At 30.2% G+C, this 22552-nt stretch overlaps 1 protein-coding gene across 7 annotated transcripts in view; it reads right to left on the reverse strand.

Moving 5' to 3' along the window:
• The window catches only part of LOC113514201 (5-hydroxytryptamine receptor 1-like), a 162192-nt gene that overhangs the window by 121131 nt on the left and 18509 nt on the right, over nt 1–22552 (reverse strand). For 5 of the 7 annotated variants that reach the window (XM_026898206.3, XM_026898209.3, XM_026898208.3 and 2 more), the window contains exon 2: nt 986–1068. The exons of the other annotated variants lie outside the window; for them this stretch is intronic. The gene's annotated coding sequence lies outside the window, so the exon portion shown is untranslated. The remainder of the gene's footprint in view (nt 1–985; nt 1069–22552) is intronic. 7 annotated transcript variants of the gene reach the window in all.

Here is a 22552-nt window from a genome sequence, read left to right on the forward strand (position 1 = left end):
TTTTCTAAAAAAAGATTTTTTTGGCAATTCCTACGTAATTGCCTTACATACCGTAAATACTCAATTATGGAGGAATTTAATAAAAGAACGCATGTACAAAATGTTTATATCTAATAATGTTTATACAGTTCACATCAATTTCGTCTTTTCATGCGACAATTTTTTTACATTCTCAAAAAGGGAGAGTTTCCTAATCTACCTGTTTTATTTTTATATATATTTTATATAAAACACTAAACCTACTACTATTCGAATAAGGTTGGATGTGTTAATTATTATTGATTGTTGCTCACTTATTGAATTTAATTGTTATCTGTAGATAAAACTAAGAATGTACCAGCGCTATAGAATTTATATATGAATATATATAGGACGGAAGAAGGAACTATAGGACAAAAATTTCGTAAATTAAAACTAATAATTTAAGAGCGAAACACATTGTGTCAGCTCAATTTTTTTAAGTTTTTCAATCCATCTTTCTTTGGTGAAAATTTTTAGATTCTTTGATAGAACACGCTCTTCAAAGGACGCTAACGATCTAAATTTCACTTAGTATATATGATGATTATTAAAATTCTTTCATTTGTTAAAGCATGATTAACAAATTTTCAAACCTTTACATTTACAATATGAATATAAATAGATATATTTTACTCCACTCGTGTTACTAGTGACAAGCGGTTGTTTACATAGTCGTGTCTCGGTTTAAAGGGTGGCATATGGTATGGTAGTGAAATTATATAATATTGGCATAATATACGAGTCCTCAGGAATTACAACGCATGAAGGGTACCATGGGTTTCACAGTACGTTCTATGATGTTAATAGAGCTGCTCATATCTATAGGTGACGGTTACCAATTTCCATCAGATGGGCCGTCAGCTTGTTTGCTATTCTAAGTTCTACAAAAATTACATCTTTGATATTACTAAAAACTTGAAAGAAGAAAATTATTGGTTTTTCATAATAATAAGTAAGTGCGTACCTTAAATCAGACGGAGCTCCAGAAGGGCTTGAAAGTATCCATGGACGATATTGAATTAGTCTCCAATTTAATCTACCAGTGATCTGGAAAATAATGGAGCATCCCGTTTATTTTCCTTGTTCTCTTCGATTAACTTCGACTGAATTATACGTAGTTAAGTACTTGTACATTTAAAGCGAGAAGCACTAACTCTTACTCGCTTCAAGGAATAGACTGTAGTAATATATAGTAATAGACTTATATTATTTATAAGAATATCAACAGCAATTATTGTACAATTTTACTACTTTTTCAACCGACTTCAAAAAGAAGGAGATTATCAATTCGTATGTATTTTTTGTTTGTTCCCTTATAACTTCATCAATTCTAAACCGATTTGGAAAATACTTTTTATATATGAAAGGATATATTTTTATCAAAATAGGTTCAGTATTTTAAGTTTTAGATCAAAATAACTTGTTTTGTTACAATTGAATTCGGTTTTTTTTTGTTGGTCACAGTCTTTAATTTACAATATAACTAACTAATACTAATTAATAATAATAATTTAGTTATTAATTTGATGTAAGTTTATTAGAGAAAGCAAGACAGGTACAAAAAAAAATACATTTAGTTTTAATTAATAGTGTTGAAGTAGTTAGTAGTAAGTAGTAGTAGTAATACAGGTAAACCTCAATACCTTTACGATAAATTATCGTGGGCGCAAGAGCATAGTATATATAATTTAAGAGTAGCTTCTATACGTTTAAAGGTACCACGACATAGAACTGCAAGTTTTCAGAGAGGGTTCAAATATGCAGCTTCCAAGATCTGGAATGACCTCCCGCCTCCCATATGAAATTTAAAAACAACTTATACTTTTAAAAAATATGCTAAAAACTATTATTTAAATCTACAAAAAGCATGTAGCTCCTTGTGATTGCATAACATTGCTGCTTCGTTGTATAATATAGTGTTGTTGTATTGTTATTGTATTATTGTTGTACATATCTATATGGGTATATCTTGTCAGTTAAGTGTATGTATGTATGTATATGTATGTATGTGTGTGTGTGTGTGTGTATGTGTATGTATGTATATGTGTGTGTGTGTATGTGTATGTATGTATATATATGTATGTGTGTATATATATATGTATATATATGTATATATATATATATATGTATGTGTATATGTATGTGTATGTGTATGTGTATGTATGTATATGTATGCGTATGTTTGCTGTCGTCGTTCGTAATGTCACGTATGGGCACCACAGAATATCAGTGCTATAGCAATTAAATTGCTGCAGCACATGCTGAGTGGTGACCATGTTGGCAATAATAAATGTAAAGTTTTTTTTTTTAATTCATAATGTATGTAACTTTTTGTTGTTGTCAATAAATGTTTTCTTTCTTTCTTTCTTCTTTCTTTCTATTATTTTAACGGTTCAAATATTTGTTAAGAAATTTGTCATACGCGTACAAATATATTTTATCCCAGGTAATCAACATAATGTTGGTCACTTAACCAAAATCCCAGGTGAAATATAATTAAATAAATAGGTATCACTAATATATTAGGGCGACATCTAGTTTCAAACAAAGCTGAGCTTGTATTAAAGCCTAAAGTTATATTTAAATATTTTTTTGATATATACTAGTATATTATATGTAAATATTTTTTTTAATATATAGGTATTATGCATGAAAATTTACAATGCGAAGAAAGGAATTTAAGAATTAATACTGACACACTTGACATAGTTCTCGACAATCTATGTCAAGTGACTTGGATTCTTTAATTTACGGAGCAAACATGATTTATTGATTCAGGATGTGAAAGTTTGTAAAGATGTTTGTATTATTTGAATGTTTGCTATTCGATCATGCTTAAATGGATTCAAATGAAATTCAGTACACAAAGGACCATAGATTATCACAGGATATTTTTATTCAAATACACACAGACAAAGATTATTTATTCTTGTTTCAGGCTTATAATTAAAAGGAGAATGCAACTCGATCGCAGGTGGGGGCCTAGTACAAACAAATAGGACAACAGTTCATAAAGGAGGAAAATCTCATTAAAATATGTTTGCAAAAATGATTTGTTATAATGAGACTTACTCGTAAATTGGTAAAGTTATACTCTTAATTTTGAATTAATAAGAAACAAGAGCAATAATTATATAATAATAATGTGGGAATGAATGTTTTAGACGTTGAGTGAAAGTACAGAAATCAGAATAAGTGTGGTGAGTGAAAGAGATGCAGGATATAAGTGTAATTGGTCGACGATTGAGAGGACGAAAGTGGTTCTACGATTTAATTTTGTGAAAGTGTTTCGGGGCAAATAAAAAGTTTAAAATTCAATATCTTTTTTATTTTCCGCCCACGGCCTCAATCCAACACTAATATTCGCTGAAAATTAAAGTGGACAGCGAGATAGATACTCTTTATTGTTTCTTTCAAAGTGTTGTATTAAAATAAATTGTTTCTGTTACTATGCCCATATTCATATATTTTTTAAAGATAACCGGAAACCACGTTCCGTTTCATACATGTAATCTAAACTAATATAATATAGAGTGTATTTAAATCTCTAGATTTACCAGTCATATTTGCAAAATTCTCTTTGTATTTGATAGTTAATTTCTTGAGAAAGGTTACAGGTTATTAAACATCACTATACGACCACCGGCCTAGCTGTGTGATATAGCTAATAAACAATATTTTATTAAATATAGTTAAATAAGATTTTTTTTTTTTAATTTATTTAGGTCAACAACCAATTGAGACAATAATAATAGTATTTATATAGAGCCACTCTTTCCTTTCCTGTGGCTATCGTAAGAGATATTTAATGGACAGTAGTGTCCCTTTTAAAAATTACCAAAGTCAAACTGCGGTTGCCAATCTGCCTGGCAAGCGTAACAGCTATGGGCAAGACCACCCAAGGGGGAGGCCTATGTACAGCAGTGGACGTTTCTTAGCAATACGTTATCATTATTACATTATATATGTATATGTTATATAATTTATTTATATAACGCTTTATTGCACCAGGAACAAAAATATACAATGGCAATTGAATAATTCAGGTGAAATACAGTAACACAAAGAAGAACAGATAGAATAACCATTGTTGTGCCACCAGCAATGTTATATATATAAGTATTTAAAAATACTTTTAATTAAAGCGATGATGATTTGTTTTCAGTATCATCAACAACAGAATGCGTATTTATCATCACTGGATAGTTGGTCGGTAATTTAAATTACAAAAGTCATGATTTAAACTTACGACGTTTGAAATCACAGAAGCTAGAATATTAATCAAGCCTTGTGCTCTCTTAAAAGCTACTTTATCCATTGATTTATTAGCTCGTTCCTGGTATTACAGCTCACTTCACAGTATCGCTGTATTAGGCACTTAACTTTCTAGTCACGATCGGAACATTATCGTTCTCGTTGTGATATTGTTCTACGCACGTCATTATGATCAGGTTATAATAGCTATGAAAATGTAATAGCTTCCTAAAATAACACTAGTGCGTTACTACTAGTACGTACCCCTTGTTGTTACGTAAGAATACAATGTCTCATCATCCTAAATCATCACCATAGTGTTGGGACAGGCGACAATGAAAACAAAATATTAACATATACCAAAACAGACAAATACGGTCTTATTAAAACCTTTTGTTATTGTATTTTTTTATTAAAACACTGTTTAACAAAACTCAGTCTAAGTTATTAAATATTGTTTAGTTTAGTTAGTATGATAATATTTTTTTCATGAGCCAAAATTTGTACATTATTTTAATAAAATTAATTGCTTAAAGGTGTTACTTTTTATTTCTAATACCAAATACTTTTTTTAGGTATAAACAGGTGCTAGACACGCTTTTGAAGTACATCGTTTAAATATGTATTAAACACCTGTTTATCGGAAGTTAATTTTTTTGTGTTAAGACGGAAAGATTTTACTTCAGAAAAAAAAGTGATTTTAATTGTAATAAGATTAATATTGACTGGTCATTCCAATATTTTTATTGTAAAACGAGTCTCGAATCTCCGATCATGTTTATTCAAGGAAATACTCATTAAAATTTGTGTGTATTTGTATTTTTTTATGCAACTTAGAACGGCAAATAAGATGACAGTCCACCTGATAGAAAGTGGTAACCATCGCCTATAGACATGAATAGTGGACATAACATATATTCTTTCCTCCATGATACTCTGTATGCGTTGCCATTCCTGAAGACTAAGATGTTATGTTTCTGTACCCTGTTTTCATTCACTGCTATATCCCACTCTTCAAACTGAAATACAACCATGCAAACACAACTGCTTCACGGTTGAAACACGAATGGGACAGAGGTTTCCAAACAAATGACTTTTGCACAAAGTCTCTCTCTGCATCGGCAATAAAAGTATTAATTTCAAGTTTGTTTTCTCCATAATTTTTTAGAACAACAAAGTTGATATGTAAATGGAATAACAGCAGAGATCAGCAAAAAAGATATCGTAATTGGGAACAACTTTAGTTACTTTTCGATGTTTGTAAGAACAATCTAATTTCCTTACAGTTATTCCAAGTCGGTCGGGACCACACTTAGTGACTCGACCGACTGTTTTTTTTTACTCCGACAAAAGAAAAACTTTGCCATTGTAGCGGTAACAATGGGAAATTATTATGGATGTAAGCAACTCTGGATTCACCCGAGTTAGGATTGTTAAGAGCGAATGAATAAGACATTTCTCCAATGAACTTTTATCGGCTACTTGTTACTGAATACTTATATCGCTACAATTTTTATCGATAAAACTTTATCGCCTGTTTTTACTTTGTTTTCGTCTAGGCGAGGCAAAGCGATAAATAAAATACAAGACAGACTTTTTAGTTCAATACAATGTCGTAAGAGAGTGTTATCTAAAACTTCCAACTTTTTGGTAAAGATTCATTGAAGTTTGAGTTAACATATCTATATGTATATAAATACAAAGGCGTATGGTCTCGGCAAAAAATAAGCCCTCCCTTCCTTTTCCGTGGGTGTCGTAAGAGGCGACCAAGGGAGGGTGAGGGAAGGGCAGCAGCGTCTCTCCTAAAACATCTTTAAAGCCTTACTGCGGTTGTAAAATCGTCTGCCAAGTATGGCAACTACTAGAAAACCTCCTTAAGGGGGAGGCTTATGTTCAGCAGTGGACAGTTAAGAGTTGATATGATAATAACGATGTCTGTGACAAATGAGGTCTAACAATCCAATATCTGGGAATATTCACTATATCGGAAACCATCGTAGTTAATTATTTATGAATTCGTCATGATGAACCGATTGACCTGCTTTCGTCTTCACCTATCATCTCTCACTGGTGCCTCGCTAGAGTGAACCGTTAGCGCAGGCGGGGTTACGATCTCATCTTCACCAATCAAGAATAAAAAAAAAACTACAATGACTAAATGACTACAATTCTAATCATAACAACCGGGAGGAAAGGGAAATTAGTAATGGAGACTAAGGACCTCATTGCTAGCAATATACTTAACTAGGTTGACCTCCACGTGGTCCCCTCTGGAAACCATCGTGCTGAATTCCAGACCTTATCTTATCACCTATCATCCCTCACTGGTGCCCCGCCGGTGTAAATCGTTAGAGAGGACGGGGTAACCGCCATCGTGTATTTGATAATGTTATTGGATCATCAGGGTCCAAGAGCGCATGCCTCGGGCGACGACATCTGCCAGTGACGTACTCATGGAGGAGGTGTATTTGACAATCAGCGGATTCGGGTGGGTCAAAAAAAATTAGTTATTTCGGTGTAAAAATTAAAATACTGAAGCACATTTGATAAAAGTCTCATTGAACTAATGTGAAAGTATATCGTTTTGTATAAAGAAATAATTTGGCGAATCGGTTTATAAATGAAGGGGGTATGAGGTAATAAACATAAATACAACTGAATTCAATCGTATTTTTTTATATTTTTTATTATTCTCAATTAAGAAACTCCTTCTTTTTTAAAGTTGGTTAAAAAGCAACTTTAGCTCTGACAAAATATTCAATGAAAGATGTTTCGTAAATATATAAGATTGCAGGTATTTAAATTTAGAATACATACGCAGACTATAGTCTGCAAGTAAAAATTGCTTCGAAAAGAAAAATGGAGAAAAAATATTCTTCTTCTTTTAAGTCGTTTAAAATTGGAAAATTCTAGTTAGTGGCAAGTTAAAATTGCAATTGCAGTTTCCAGCTCGATTAATAGCGTTTTAGCTCGTTTAACTTTCAGAGATTAAACTTTACTATAATATTATTTTATGATGGAAGCGAAATTGTTTCTATTATTATACTTATATTAAGTTAGATGACTTTCTGATGTCTTGAGGTAACATAATGAAGTTTTAATTTAATCAAAGTACCATCAGATGTAAAACTCAATAACTTTATATCTAAGAATAGATTATTTAGTTCTTAAAAATTTATTTTTTTATTAGCTGTACAAGTACATTTTTTATTAAATAAACATTCTTATACGAAATTCAATAATTATATATTCGAATATCTAAATATGTTTAAAACTTCCCCACTTACAAATATTAGTAACTCTGTACTACACAGTTCCATGTATAGTAGTGACAATATATACTTATTTATATAGAAACAACCAATAGGGAAATTTCTACTCAACGCCATGGAAACACAATGTGAGCTTAACAAGTGCATTTTCACGCTACACTTGAAGGACCCAAGATTATACGAAGAAGAAAACATGTCAGGGAAAAAGTTATTCAATAGTACTATGCAATGGTTCGAGTAAAATAGTATTGAAAATTTAAATTCAACAAAGTATTTCCAGAAATATACTCGTGAATAATATGTTTTTGGACTTTATGACTAAGAGATTCTAAGAGAAAATTAATTTATCGGTGGTAGGTTTATTAAGGAAATGTTACAAAAACGTTACGTGATATTTCATGAACATGTTTAGATATTTATTATTCAATTACACTTCAAAATATTTGATGAAATCTTTTACATGGATAGATAATTATTTTTTATTCTATTTGACTTAGAAAAAGCCGTAGGTTTATAGCTAGTATCAGATAAAATGTAACCTTGCATTAAATATAAAGTTTCATAATTAGACTTTAGTTAACATTATCAGATTACAGACAGCTATGCCTAATTTACTGTTACATCAGTTCAATTTCAAATGAAATAATTATGCAGGTCTTAATAACAATTAAATATTCATTCCAACTGTCAACTGGTTCGTCTAACTTATCCAATTAGTACATGTGCTGCAAAATTAGGCCCGTAAAAATTTTATATTCATCATCTGGAGTACCCTTATTGAAAAAGTTTCACCGAATCCAATCATGTCGAATTACCATTCGGGAGTTTTACGTGAAATCAGAGGTATTTACGATCTCAATCTATATGAGATTACATCGCCGTTGAAGACTATATGAATCCTACTAAAATTACATGTAGATGTGGAAGTTAGTATGTAAAACTTCTTAACATCAAAGGAGGAGATTCTCAATTCGATTGTAGACTTTCTTTTTATGTTACGTTTTTTATTATCTTAAGGAATTATAAACTGATTAGGTATGATACATAAGTTGACTTATATGCAAGATTTTGTTAACAAAAAAATAAAACTCAGTGGTGACATAATTAATACTATATCCCGATTATAAAAAACGTAATAATTCTAATTCTAATAAATAAATACGCGGATAAAATAGCGAGTATAACTAATAAGTTATATATTACACCACTTATATATTATAATAATAATATATGCTTTATATACTAAAGACTAGCCGTGCTGTGTATGCTCAGGCATATAATGGGCCACCCGTTCATTTCTCGTGGGTGTCGTAAGAGGTGACTTGGGAAGGGCGAGGGATGGGCAGCAGCGGTCTTCTTAAAACATCTCTAAAAGCCTAATTGCGGTTACCAACATGCCTGCCAAGCATGCCAACTACTGGAAAAACTTATGGGAAAGGCTTATGTTCAGCAGTGGATAGTTAATAGATGAAATAATAATAAAATACTAAAGACTAGCTTTAAATAGGAAAAAGACCTATATAATATAAAAGACGTCATCATTAGACATCCATACGTCACAAATAATATATTTTAGCATTGGCATACAATATTATTATGATCGAGAGCAATAAAGAATAACTTCATAATTGTTCTTTATAAAAAGTAGTATACCAGATACTTAATATTATTAAAGTCCCATAACTGCTTTGTTGTTTATTTGGCTAGGAAGTGATTAATATGAATTGTTAAAAACTAAACGAAGAAAATGAGACCAAATTTTTACAATAAGATCCTCATTTTTATAAGGAATTTTTTAACCCAATTTTTTCATTTTCAAATATTTTATTCCATACAAACTTTGTCCCGATATTTACAAATACCACGAAAGAAGAATTAGCCAATTAGGTGCAGCCATAATGGGCTTACATTTGGCAATTTATTGTTATTTATACTTGAATAAATTTGCATTGTTATATTATTTAATATACTTTTCAGTTTTAAATATGGTTAAAAATACATGAAATATTTTCGATAACACCAAGAAGATAATGTGATTCGATGCAAATCATACAATTAATGTATAGAGAAGTCTGCTAAGCAATGTCTGATAAGCCATCTAGATATTATTATACTTATAATACTAGTATTAACTTATTAAGTATCTTTATTATTTTCAATCGACTTTTATAAGAAGAAGTCGTATTTTTTGTATTTGTTATCTCATAAATTCGTCAGTTGTAAACTGATTTGAAAAATTCTTTACCTGAAATCTGTTACTTACAGATTGACTCCATAGAAGTTTTATCAAAATCGGTTAATTGGTTTAGTTCTTAAATCAAAATAACTGGCTTGGCTACGGTTAAAGATGATTTATTTTCTGTGGAACACAATCCCACTTACTATCACATAGTCCATCATACGAGTATATAGTGTGAGAGAAAAAGTGCTAAAGTAGCTTCTTCCTTATTTCCCTTTTAGCTCATATTTATTTAAATATTTAAGTACAAAACAAATATTTACATTTACTATTTATATTTTAAATAGAAATACTTGTCTAGATTTTATGAGAAAAATGAGAGCTCTCAAGGATAGTGGCAAATACCTGCGCTGAAATAATTTAAAAATAAATGTTGCCCGAAAATGTTTCTCATTTTTTATCTCTGCAAAGTAGTGTAATGAATCAAAATAAACCCTTATATCCCGGGAGTTTACAAAGAGAATGATTTCAAATAATGGCCACGAAATAAAAGGGGTAGATACGTGAGTTACTTGACTAATACTTTTTCCATTGGAATATTTACAATCAAAGTCATTGATTAAAGCTTATATTATATTATTAAGCTATTGTTAGTAGATGTTTCTTTTATGAACATAATTAAATTGTATTCCATAAAAACCACGAATTGGGGCAATTTTTAATGAATGGCAAACAAGCTGACGGCCCACCTGATGGAAAGTGGTAACCGTCGGCTATAGATATGAGCAGTACCATGGACATAACAGACTGTTTCGCCCATGATACCCCCCATACGTTGCCAATCCTGAGGACTCAGATGTTATTCCTCTGTACCCTGTAAATTTACACCAGTTATTTTGTTTTAATAAAATTTTATTTAATTTTGATAAAATTTCTATGGAACCAATATGTAAATATATCTTGTCACATAAAAAATAATTTTCCAAATCGGTTTACAGTTGATAAAGTTACAAAGTTGTTGAGGTAACAAACATAAAAAAAATACTAACAAACTGAGAACTTCCTTCTATTTGAAGTCCATTGAAAAGACCCGAGGAGACTGTACAAAAATTTCAGTTGTGTTTGCATAGCTGTGTTTCATTCACGAATTTACAGGGTACAGAGGAATAACACCTGAGTTCTCAGGTATCTCATTCCGGGGGTCTCATGGTTGAAACAGTATACTCTGTTATGTCCATGGTACTGATCACGTCTATACGCGACGGTTACCACTTTCCATATATTTTTCACCAAATCGTCCCTTCATTAGCATTCTGTTTTTACTTAATGGTTAGCTGATAGAGAATGCCATATGGCATTAAGCACGCCGCTTGTATAAAATTTACTGTGCAATAAAGAATAAATAAATAAATAATAAAGCAACGTACATTATAAAATACCTATCAGATTAAAAAAAAAATATTTCTTCAATAGTAAAGTTATAATTAATCGGATTGTACGAAACATAAATTGATTACGTACTTTGGCTTGTAATGTTTTTCAGGTTTCTTGGAAATATTGTTGTTCAAACAATTTCGTTATAAGGTATAATTGAATAATAGATTAGGATAAATATGCTCGGTTAAAATAATCATATGACTGTAGCTATTCGAATGATAATGATTGTAAAGATTAAACAATGCATTACGTAAAAGATTGTCTGGAAAAAAATCATTACTAGCCGGAACATAACGTTATGTAGATATGAGAATTAGTAAACAATTTGATTTAATTACATTTACATACATTACAAAAAAAAATTATTTCAATTTATAAACACACACGGATATGAATAATATGTTTTTTCATATATGCATTAAGTTGATGATTTGTGTCCCACAAAAAAAAAAAAACTATTTTAAGCGTGGGAAAACCAGATATTTGATTTTACTAAACTACTGAGCGTATTCTAATAAATAGGAACTAATATGGAAGTATATTCTTTCAGATAAAAAATAAGAATATTTTAAATCGGTTTATTAATGACGGAGTCATGAGTTAACAAATATAAAAAAAACATAACTGAAATGAGAATCTCCTCCATTTTTGAGTCGGTTAAAACAATATTTAAATCTAAAATTCAGAATCTTCTATAAATATATTCTGTAAGTCAAGTAGTTTTATGTTTTTAAATGTAAAATAACGGCAGCTTAAGTCATCAAAAAACTTATGTATGAAACCGATATGGGAGTAAATTCTTCGAAATCGTAACATTGTTTAAAAGTAATACTGGATTGAATTTAGAACTTTCTTAATACAGGAAGCCGCTTAGAATTAATAAATAATTTTATTTAATATTAGTGATCCGCCCCGGCATTGCAAGGGTTGATAGAGGGATAAATTAATATTTTATATTAGCTATAAAAGGTAAAAATTTGATATTATCAGATACGTTATTGTAATTTTCGTAAGGGTCTGTAATTTTTCGAAAATGAAAATATATAAAGCCTGTGTCACTTACTGATAATGTATCTTTCTACAGGTGAAAGGAATTTTAAAATCGGATGAGTATTCTTAAGTTTATCTATTAGAAACGAACATAAAATAAATTAAATCTTTCCTCTTTATTATATTAGTATAGAATAAGCGGCAACTCAATTGCTGGGAAGTATTGATTTTGGTATGGCGTATAAGGTGTGGTCCTATCAAAGGATCTTTAGACCATTACTTACCATCAGATGAGGTAAGATCAAGCTTAATTTCATTTTGTAGGTAATAAAAAAAACATCAAAGGAATTTGTAATTTTTCCTTCAATACGAATGATTTATTGAATCGTTGTATGAATGTGTTATATAGATTAGAGTAACATGATATCTGTTATCTTTATGGTGTTGTTCATAATTTTGTTATAGTTTTCATTAGCCTGTTTTTTATTCTAAATTGCATAAAAAAAAAAAAAACAAAAAAATTGACAAGTTTACTATTACTATACTTTAGTGTTTGTTTTTTTTTTTATTTCTTAGCAGGCCAGAATTATCGTTTTAGTAAAGCCTGCCAATACGCGTAGTTAATTACCCTATTCTTATATATGGAACTTAGTCCACATAGGCGAAGGCACGGATAAAAGCTATAATTGAATCAGTACATAACATGACCCGGGGAAAATAATAAAGAACAATAAAAGATATTTCGTGGATAGTGTTGACGATGATGTGAACAGTATAGAACATTTCCAAGAAAAACACATTTCAACTTTGACCTACAATTCCATTAGGTACAAAATATTGACTTACAAACTCAGCTAGTCACTACGTATTTTGTATTCTATAGTTTTACAACTGTGTTTGACATGCAATATTTTAATTTCGTTCTCCGCACGAATACCTATGGCATCAACGTTAATTAATTCATTATCATTTACTTATATTATTGTTAATGTGACATGTAATGTAACATATTACATCATTTATCGTCTGTCTGTCTTAACAGTAAATAAAGTGAAAGATCACGAATTTACAAGTTTTTAAACGGAACTTTGTCCGTGTATCCTAGTTAACCACTAGAATAAAAAGTGCCTGATGCCGTTCTTCACACAATTATCAAACTTTATTACCTTTGGTTGACCTATTAAAGCAATTAAAGGTAACAAATAATTCTGTTTTGTATTTATAATAATATTAATAAAATCTTATTTTAATCAAATTCAAAGCAAAGGAGTTTCTCAACTCGTGTATTATTTTGTGGCAATAAAAAAAAATGTTTAATTCGATTTAGAATTTTAGAGGAGAATGCACGAATTAGTTATCCCGCCAAGAGGATAATACATAAAAAAAAAAATGGTTTTGTGTTGTGACAAAAAAGCTGCTGTTTCTATTGTTTTAAATTCTTGTTGCTAAGGTACTTGTATAAAATAGAGCAGACGTATCAGTCGTAGGCGTAAAAATTCTAAATTCAAAATATTTTACATTTATTTCATCGACGATACATCTTATCGTTCATCGGTGAATTTTTTTGTTATTTTTGCTGAAAAAAATGTACTTGTTTCATTTAATTTCACTTTGGATAACTGCACTACTACAATAAGTTAATCATCGTCATCATAAATTAACACATTTTATATTCATTCATAACTACAATCCTGTCGTTTTAAAGTCCATGGCATACCAAACATTTATTGTGATAAGTTTAAATTTACTCTACTGTAAAATTTATCAAAGCAAAGACATAATCATTTGTAGATAAACAGATTACATGGAAAAAAACAAGATAGTGTATCAGAATGCTCACTGTTGTTTTTACAAGTATGTTTTGGATTATCTATGTTATATTTTACATATATGTAAAATATAAAAATACTTACTAAATAACTAAGTGATCAACACATACGAAATTGGTATGTTTACGAGTTCGGAATTTGTTCCGTGGAAGGAAAACATTCCGTGCTTATGAGGAAAAAATCGTGTAGAAATCCCTACCTGACATTCTTACGAGATGAAAAAAATGGGTTCAGTGAAGACAAAGCAGCAGGGAACGGCTAAATCTTCATATAAATGTTAATGACACTTTTTGTAAACGCCTTTAGTAGACATTGAAATTATACCTTAACCATGATACTTAAGGTATAATGATTTGAACACTAGTTGAGAATTATTGTAGTAGCATATATAACGTTCATATTTTTACATTAAAATTAAAAAGTAAATTACGTAAGTAAATTCAAAATTAGACCAAAATTGACCTGTCCTAATTATACACAAGTATAAGTATTTGAAAAAGCGTCGGTATTAAAAAACTCATCGCTATCATATTCTTAAATTCTTATTATTATTATTAAACAAATATTTTTTGGTAGTTGTATTTGTTACCGATAATTGTTTATATTAGGATTATATCACTACATCAAAATATACATTTTTAAATAAATAAATCTGTATACATTTATCATTACATATATCTATGTACACATAATACATGTAATAAAATATATACATAATATGTCTAATAAACTTATTTGTCTATTAGTATCTACTTAAAAGCAACATAAATACGTATTTATGCTATTTGTAGTGAATAGCTCTATTGATTCTTCACAAAAACTTGATGGTCACACGTATAGTAGTAATAATAGCATAAATAAACAAAATATGAACATATGCGCGTTATATTTGAATTTACAGCATCTAAATAGTGTATTACTTGTATATTAAACACGATAATAGGCTAATATGAAATAGTTGAAGAAAAAATCGAGTGGATGAACAGTTCTTATTCTTTATTAAAGTTTTATGTGTGTGAGTGTGTTTACAATATAACAGCCAATATCACAGTATACACTGTGACGAAAATAGGACTTTCCATGTTTATCCGTTACTGAAGATTAGGACGTTATGTCTTTAACTGGGTGTGGGCCCAGAAATTTCACTGACATAACTCACTTTTCAAACCGAAACACTATTACGCAAGGATAGCTGCAAGATGGTAGAGACAACATTACATATACTAATGTAAACTTAATGGATTCAAGTAAAAATATACAAATTAGAGAACTCAAACGAAAACAATGTGCCAAGTTGCCTTAGGTTATAACCACAAAAATAAATGTATAGAGGTTAATATTTTATACAACTTAGAATGGCAAACAAGCTGATGGTCCACCTGATGGAAAGTAGTAACCGTCGCCAAAAGACATGAGCAGTCCCATGGACATAACAGAGTATACTGTTTCGCCCATGATACCCCCCACGCGTTGCCATTCCTGAGGACTCAGATGTTATTCCTCTGTACCCTGTAAATTCATGCCATATCCCCTTCAAACCGAAACACAGCCATGCAATCAAAACTGTTTTACGGTTGAAACACAAATGGGACAGAGGTACCCAAGCAAACCAATTTTGTACAAAGTTCCTCTGAGTTCAGTGTAAAATAAGTACATACTCATAAAATTGTTATTAAAACTGATTCAGAACCTTTATTGGCCGTAATCCTATTTACAATGACAAGTATTAAACTATTACAACATAATTTACATTAACGTGATAATCGGATGTACTTACATATATTATCATTTCTTATGTAAAACACTCGACGTGTGGAAACTTTTAATATAGCGATCTTTCTATTTTATATGTAGTGAACATTACAATAAAAAAAAAACTTCGACTATCAAATTCCGTGGATTTTTCCACATTTTTTATATCACAAAGGTAGCAAACAAGCATACAGACTGTTTGATGGTGAACGGTCACTGTAACCTACGTGCGTGTTGCCGACCCTGAAGAATTTTAATATACGTTTTTGAGAAACCTCATACTATATATATTTGATTTATTCTGATATTATATATTCTATAGCAATCTTAATATTTATTGAAATTCATCAAGCCGTTAAGGTAGTAAATTACGCTAAAAATACGTATACATTTACACTCGGATAACTAACTACATTTTGTTTCATAAAAAAGCGACGTACCTACTCGATCGTGACAAAATACGACGATAAACGAAATGTTTCCTTGTTAAATTATATTGAAAATATAATCATTTGAATTAAGGACATATAATCATGCGCAGATTTTGTTTGGTAAAAAGGTGAATTTTTACTTTGAAATGGGTGTTAAAATATGGAGGTTAGGTATGGATCCTATATGGGAGTAAACTCTATTAATTAACATTATAGTAATTAAAGATTTTGTCTTACAAAAAAACAAATTTAATTATGACAAAATCATGTTCTTTTCTTAAAAAGTAATATAAAACTTGTAATATTATAATATCTGTAAGATTATGTTGCACCAAAAATGGATTGAGTTATAGCAAAAGCAGTTATTTTGATATAAAAACTAAATTATTGAACCGATTTTGAAAAAAAATACCTGCAGTTCCAATCTGTAAACATATCTTTTCGGATAAAAAATAATTCTCCAAATCGGTTTAGAACTGACAGAGTTATAAGATAACAACCATAAAAAAAACCAAACGAATACCTCCTTCCTTTTGAAGGTGGCTGAAAAGAATCTTAATTTTTTTTTAGTTTTTTTAGTAATCAGCATTAGTTCATAGTTAGCGACGTAATCACGGATAATAGTTATTACGTAAAAAACTTTTGAAAAATTGCTTAAAACATTATCAATTATATTTAACAGTCGAATAAAATAGTATCACGAGTGTTGTATTCATCGAGAATGTGTTGATAAGCCGACAATCACGCAAACATATTGACACTGTGTTTATATAATTTGAAAGCGTGAAAAAATTCTGGATCGTTCATGGAGGCCTTGCCCTTTATCAATTATTTGGGCAAGGTTTATCAGCCATCATTATCGCTCGTTTATTTTAACCGATTCGAAAATGGAGGTTATCGGTACGTTTTTTTTTATATATGGTACCTCATATCTCTCATTACCGTTTCGAGTACCCATTTTAAAGATTTCTCTATTAGGTGAGTTCGAAGTCGAAGTAATTTGGACCATGGTCAAAGTTAAATGGTTTTTTATCTATTATAGCCATTAATAATGTATACTTTGTAAAGACTGACCAAATAAGTAATAAATACTTATAAATTTACTAGCACTATTTACGTGATGTTCGTTTTTCTTGCATTTTATTTGAGTTCCTAACTTAATTCTCAATATTTAAATAGATTATTTATTTTGGATATTTCTGAGTTATTATATTCATTCCAAGTTACTGTTTTTATTAAAAGAGTAAAATGAAGAACTTTATCCTTCTATATTTATTGCTCCCAAGAAATACCACAATCAGTAGGTACAAGGCTAAATTTATTAAGGTGATATTGTTGATCGAAGTTCTTAAAGACTTCTATTTCAATATAGGTATAGATGTTTATAAAATATCTCTTGGATACAACAAAGAAGTCTCTCAAAATTAATATCTCCTACGAGGATTTTCACAAAGAATATGCTTAAGAGACTGAAGGCATTGTAGACTTAAATAAAAAGTTCGGCTTGTACACGTTATTTATGTACTAAGGAAGAAATAAATACCTTATCGAATCTTTAAAAAATTCTTAGCGTGTCCGAACCATTAAAATTATGGATAAGCCTAAAAAATTGAACACACACTCTAGTCACATCATTAGGCGTATGTTGTTGTTTCATATTTAAAAAAAATGTTGGGAAACTAAGTGCTAGTAAGAAATTTTTTTTTTCATTTAATTTTTATCGGTGCAACTAATTCAATAAATAATTTAGGAAATGGTGCTGCAGTAAAAGTATCTACGAGATTGTTTTGTCAATACCACGTTCTTTAGAGCGGCTATCTTCAAAATATATATTGCTCTGATAGTGTCCAACTTACGATAAGAAAGAAAAAAGATAAAAGAACTACTAACAATTCAAGGCAAAAGACGTTTATATTAAAAGTAATAATACCTTATAAAAATTAATTCAAAGGCGGCATTTCTGATTGCTGGTTTTGTCAATTGGGTCATATAACCTAATCATGATGAAACGGCATATTATTTTGACCAATTAATTTAATGGCTAATGAATAACGAACAATGTTTAAATTACTTAATACACTATTTCATTGTCAGAAATAATCGAGTTACTAAATAATAGAGATTTCATTCTAAATAATTTATATTTATTGCTGCGGATTTTATCTTTATCTGTGCATGCTTTATACAAAAACAGTGCAGTTTGCATTGTTACTTTTTTATGCAACTTAGAATGGCAAACAAGCTGACAGCTCACCTGATGGTAAGTCGTAACCATCGTCCATAGACATTAACAGTACCATTGACATAAAAGAGTATATTGTGTCGCCCATGATACCCTTTCATGCGTTGCCATTCCTGAGAACTAAGGTATTGTGTCTCTATACTAAATTAATTGCTATATCTTGTTTTTTAAACCGAAATACGGCCATACAAACACAACTACTTCACAGCAGAAACTATAATAGGACAGTGGTACCCAAGCACATAGTTTTGCATAAAGTTTTCCTCTGGTAGTATGCGATTTAAAACATACTTTTTATTACAGGAAAATATATTATTTCTACGTGATTACAGATTGAAAGCAGCTTCGCATCGGATACTGACAACAAGACTTTGTACCGAAAGGCTATAGATATATCCGATATGTATTTTCATATATTTATTTGTTTAAACATTAATACATAATGTATATGTACCTACATTTGTGCGGACTTAACACCGGATGGTGTTCTCTACGAGTTAAATATTGGGTAGAGAAATGCGTCGGCAGTGCATAAATGATTTATATATATGTTACGTATGTTTATGGATGACCACAGTGTTTATGTTGAGAGATTTAAGTTATAGATATTTTTATTGTTATGTAATTTAAATTTAATTAATATTATTCCATTTAACTACATGTATTACTGTACTAATGCTTTCCTGAGTGATCAACTGAGTGACTCAGCTGATGAAATAAATAAATATTTATAAGGAATACCTAAGGCACTGTTTAGCCAGATTCATCCCACTTATTACTATTTTAACGTAATATTTTTACTAATGTTATAAACTACCTGACCTACGAGACTGTCAAATATTTGAATTGGTAGCTAAGAACTGTTTGTATAGGAAAAAGGAAAGTGATGTATTTGTGTTTTTCCGGGTATTTTTTTCAATTTCTCTCTTCATAAGAACCTTTTTCTGACTAAAGTGAATATTTGGAAAAAATAAGCCGAATTGGTCCAGACGCTTGTTGCGCTTAGCAACACATTAAACGATTTATTTTTATTTATCAGAATTAATGTAAAAATTCGAGAAGTTATGGTATTTGTTACACCATACCTTACCATTCTAATCTTTAATGCCCTATTAGCAAACACGAGTCTTTCTCTATTAAAAGATAATATTTAGTCTACTACTACTTAGTATGAATGATCAGGCGGCCTGGTATAGCTATTTCCGTTTTAAGTTGAAATTTTTAAAAATCGTTTATTGACTTATATTATAAAATAAACCTATATTTATATGATGTTAAGTCCGCCATTTACACTTTCTTAAAGTTTAATAAATAAATAAATATTTCAAAAAGGTTTCTATTCTTATTATTTTTGGCTGTGTGTTGACAGTCAGTCAGAACAAACGATTTTATAAGTATATAGGTATAATATAAACACCTATCATTTTCCTGGGAAAGATGAAAAGTTTTCCACTTAATTAATCTCATTCAGTTATAGTACATTAAATCTTACTCAAATATCATGTATTCTTTATCTGTTAAGTGAGACAATGTTTACGCAGACATTATTATAGTAAATATATAAAAAGTCCACGATTCTAAAAATAACAGTGTTATGAATGTTTACTGCAGATATTTATTAGACTAGTGTTTACCCGAGACTTTGTTCATATGAATTAGAATACCATATGAGTCCTTAATTGTCCACTGCTGAACATAGGCGTCTTTCTAGCCAGTACCAGCACTAATAGTAGCCACGCTTGGCAGGCCTTCATGATGATTAAAGAGGGACACTGCTGCTTAGCCTTCGATCATTAGGAAGGTAATGAATTGTTAATAATGGGGTTTGACAGCCCTGAACTGAACAAATTAGAATGTAACGTTATAAATACAAAATAAATAAATAATTGAGAGCAATGCCCGATTTAAATTGGCTATCTAATGAATGATTGTAAAATTTAAATTAAGATTAAGAAATAATTTAATTAAATAACTATATATATAATGGTAAATAGACATATCATTGTATTTTAGTTTAATTGTTTAACTGACGGTATTATTTAAATAGAATCAGCTATTTAAACGTAATTGAATAACAAATGTACGTATATTTATTATTCAATTGCGTTATTCAATTACTTATTTAATATGCTCGCAAGGTTGACTAAAAGACATCTATATTTGATATAAGATTTCTTCTGTACTTACCGTGTAGGTACTTTATGTATTAATTTGTTTTATATATGTCGTATTATAAAGAATTTTAAATAAATAAACAAACTTAATATACTGGCTAAAGATTACACTGTGGCGTTGTCTGCAAATGAATTTATTATAATAGTAACATATCCAATGTTTAAAATTAGTATAAAATATGGTACATCCGTCAAATTCCGTCTACTTAGTCATTTAAAAAGCTAATTGAGTAATAAACAACTGCACAAAAATTCACACTTATAATATTAGTATAGTAGTATTAGTAAGACATAACAAAGTACTACAATGTTTACTATTACATCAGATACTAACTATTTCCTGCGATTTCGCCCACGTGAACTCATTATATCAAGTTCCTGCGAGAATTGCTTTAAGAAATAGATTTCTTATTTCATTCAGGGACAATGTTGTTTGTGGAGATTACTTTTATGAAAGGTGACAGAGACAAACTTTAAAACTCCAGAAAACAGGATGATGTCACTTATCACACATTAAATGACATCATTAACGATTTTGCTCAAACAAAATATCCGATAATAGCATGTACCTAAATATAAAAATAAAATTTCATTCAAAGAATGTTTATTAATACACACCAATTACATTATATATGTATAATTGAAAACTGAAATAGTTTTATGTAAATATTGGTAGAAAAAAGAAACCGGATTAAAGCAAGCAGTAGTAACGGGAATCTATAAAACATTGATAGAGGTACCACAATACAAATTTACTTACACCGTCTAATTTAAAATTTAAATTAAAATGTATATTAATGATTCTAACACTATTTGATGATAAAGAAATTATTTTATATTACTTATTGGTAATATGTCAACCTTCAGTAGTTGGAGAGGCATTAAATGAAGACAAAGTCCAGGAATGTACAAAGTTTATAAAATATTTGTTTTGAGGTTAGAGAAGCATTTATTTAGGTATCTCGTCCTTGCACTTTGATACGGTTGGCGGGATGCCAGTTATTACCGGACATAGGGTAAAAGCCGTGTAGGTCCCGGCATAGGATAGACTACCCCTTTCTTTACCGTGGGTGTCGTAAGAGGCGACTAAGAGAGCTTAAGGTGAATATTATACTAATATAATAATAATATAATATTTACTAATTTAATAATTTACCACTTTCCATCAGGTGGGCCGCCAGCTTGTTTGCCATTCTAAGTTGTATAAAAAAAATAAAGTGCATAATTTATTTACATTCAAAACATATCAAAATATACTAACATACAAACTGATTATCATCTTCATTAAAAATACGTGTGAATTTCCATTCAATGAAAACACCGGTTTGTTTACATATTTACATAACATTATAATGTTACTATCACTGTTTTATTGACCTAACGATGTTAACGTACGTATATTAAGGGCTATTTCACACTAGGATACTATGGCATCGCTACCGGTCGCGAAATTATGGAAACCATCAGTAAAAAGGAGCCACTGTACCCTGTTAGGTATATCATATCATACTCTTACATCTGTTGGTTCAAGTAAGTAAGTTGACATAAAGCTCTGTACATATTAGTGGTTGTGCCACAAGCAGATGATCGTTACCTTCTTGATATTAGTTGAGCAACAGAGCGGATACCAGATTAGTTACACTGTGTAAAGCTGTATTTTTGTTGGAAGGGCAATTAGTTGCGCCACTATTAGTGTCTTAGTGGGGCATAGCCCTAAATCTGTTAAATGTTGTAATGCATACAAATATTGGTACGACGCATCGGAGACGCGCAAACATGGTGACTTACCATCTATATAGCTATTGTTGCTTACAACTTGGCAAGCTGGCCTTTTTTATACTTATATTTTATTATATTCTTTATATTTCATTTGATGTATGTTTTTTTTGTCTCTAAAAGCATAACTGCGGTTGACAACCCGCCTGCTAAGCGTGGCAACTACTGGCAAAACTTCTTTTATAGGGAAGGCTT

This window comes from Galleria mellonella, unplaced genomic scaffold (assembly GCF_026898425.1).
Source record: "Galleria mellonella isolate WM207_F2 unplaced genomic scaffold, CSIRO_AGI_GalMel_v1 utg35, whole genome shotgun sequence".
Lineage (NCBI taxonomy): Eukaryota > Metazoa > Arthropoda > Insecta > Lepidoptera > Pyralidae > Galleria > Galleria mellonella.